The following is a 2384-nucleotide window of genomic DNA, read 5'->3' as shown; positions in this document are numbered from 1 at the left end:
TCTAGGCTGAATCAAACCAGTAATCCATCTCGTCAAGTCACCAGTCTCCAGCAGTGACCAGTATTGGGTGTTTTCGAGGGAGCAGGGAGGGAGGGGCGGTATAAAGTGATCCTGCTTTTAGCGCCACAAGTCCAGACCCCTGCATGGTGCAGGGATGCAGCACACGCTCCGGACATGGACCTGACGAGACGTGTGCAGTAAGAGCCCCAGGAGGCTGCAAGAGCCACTTTGTCTCCAATTACTCCCGAAATACAGGTTTAAAATTTCATCGCAAAACACCCAATTACATTTTACTCCTTCACCTGATTTCTAATACCACTGAAAACAAAAAGCCACTTGCGCACACAACCCTCCCTTAGGTAACACGAATCAAAAATATGTGGAAGTGTATTTGAAGTCTTGTGGGAATATTACTGCTCTTAGGATTCATTAAAAAAAACAACACAGCGCTCAAGCTTATAAATGCCTTAATAACCCACGTGGCGTTGTATAGTACATAATGACATCTTGAAGGGCTCGTGATGAAGCTAGGAGGGTCTTCACATGCAAACAAGCTGCACGTGGAAAGGAAATACATATCCGGTATAAACTGACAATAAAGCAGAGGAGGGACAGAAATGGCACGTGCTTTGTGGGAAGAAAAATTACTGAAATATATGAACAAACCTGCTTTTCCCTTAGCTTCCCGCAGGAGCCATGACTCGATTTTACCTGCACTGCTGCCGTGCCCCGAGGTGTCACAGGGCTGCCCTCTACCGACACGCGGTGTTCATCCACCCTTGAATCCCAGCCTAGTCTCATGCGCCCACCTCTGCAACCTGCCCAGAGCTAGCTGGATCCTGTCCCTCCCCTCCAGCGTGTCCACCTCACCCCACAAAAGTGCCTCACAACAAGGAAGGGAGTCAAACCCATGCGTGCAGAACACAATGGATTAGCAGTCCATCACCTTAACCACTCGGCCACCTTGTCATGCCTGTTACTGTTTCCACCACAAAAAGAAAAATCTTTCTTGATACCAAAAAAACCGCACCCGCGCACCCGTACAAAGGCCCGCTGCCCACCCGGACCCGTTATAATATCCGCATCGCACACAACACACACAAAGCAACTAAGTCCATCCTGTCAGACCTTTTGCAAATCTCGCCCTGCAGGTAGCAGTGCTGCTGGAAGGTCTTGGGCCATTCCTGCAGTATTGAAGTGGCTGAGTCAGGTGCTGGATCACGAGAAGGGTTGGCCCTCACCAAACCACTGGTCATCAAAACTTTGGGGGCGGGGGTGGAAAGAACAGGTGCAGTCAGTGCTTTAATGTTATTCGTGTGTGTGGCCCCTCTTATTCCCTTATTGCTCCTTTGAGACTAGGCTTTGGATTCAGCACCAATGGATCCCCCTGCAGCGATTCACGGTGCAATTGTTTGTCTCTTTTCTCTTTCTTCCTCAGGGCGCGCTGGACAGGTGCTCTCCAATTCAGCCCAAGCTGACCTTCTCGGCTGAAGCTGTCGTTTACAACGGCAAAGCCCATAACCGCGCGGGGAAACTACCGAGCGTGGTCAAAGGTATTTCACTACGTCGCACGTGAACTCTCGCGGAGCTTGTTAGAAACCTCACGCACGGGTAAAACACGAGGAAATGTAGTCCAGATTCGGCAACATTACTGAACCCTGAAGGTCACAGTCCGCTTGAGACCTAAGTACCCGCGCAGAGGGATCCCGCAGGGTTTGGGGCGCAGGCTTGGAGCCCAGCGTAGAGCTGGCCTCTGGGTCCCTCCGCATCTTCCTGGACTCATGTCCTCTCCACGCGAAGAAGGAGAAGGGAACTCGCTGGGGGAGGAACATGTTATATGTGTTTCTACTGGCCCGGCAGGTGAAGAGAGATGTTCATTTGGCCAAAATCCACTCTTGCTTATACCCAGGAAGCCTGAGGCTGTCTGGGGTTGTGTGGGCTCACCGGACAGCAAACCATGGCCCGTTGGAGAGATGATGATTCATAGATTCATGGTTTGTAGAGTCGGAAGGGGCCACAATGGATCATCGTGTCCGACCCCCTGCCCCGGCAGGAAAGAGGGCCGAAGTCAGATGACCCCAGCCAGGTGACTATCTAGCCTCCTCTTGAAGACCCCCAAGCTAGGTGACAGCACCACCTCTCTTGGGAGCCCATTCCAGATCCTGGCCGCCCTTACTGAGAAACATTTCTTCCTAATATCTACCCTAAATCCACTCTCAACTAGTTTACACCCGTTATTCCTAGTCACTCCCTGGGGCGCCTTAGGAAACAGCGCTTCCCCTATTCCCCATTCACCTCCCCTAATAAATGTATAGGCGGCCACAAGATCTCCCCTCAGCCGTCTCTTGTGAAGGCTGAAGAGATTTAGCTCTCTCAACCTCCCC

At 51.5% G+C, this 2384-nt stretch overlaps 1 non-coding gene across 1 annotated transcript; it reads right to left on the bottom strand.

Annotated features, from left to right (window-relative positions):
• Positions 1-887: 887 nt before the first annotated feature.
• TRNAS-GCU lies at positions 888-969 on the bottom strand. The gene has a single exon. It is a non-coding gene; the product is annotated as a tRNA-Ser (tRNA).
• Positions 970-2384: the final 1415 nt, after the last annotated feature.

The sequence above is a fragment of the Alligator sinensis genome, unplaced genomic scaffold, assembly GCF_000455745.1.
Source record: "Alligator sinensis unplaced genomic scaffold, ASM45574v1 scaffold1776_1, whole genome shotgun sequence".
NCBI lineage: Eukaryota > Metazoa > Chordata > Crocodylia > Alligatoridae > Alligator > Alligator sinensis.
Note: the sequence above shows the minus strand (reverse complement) of the source record. Positions and strands in the feature narration are given on the sequence as shown.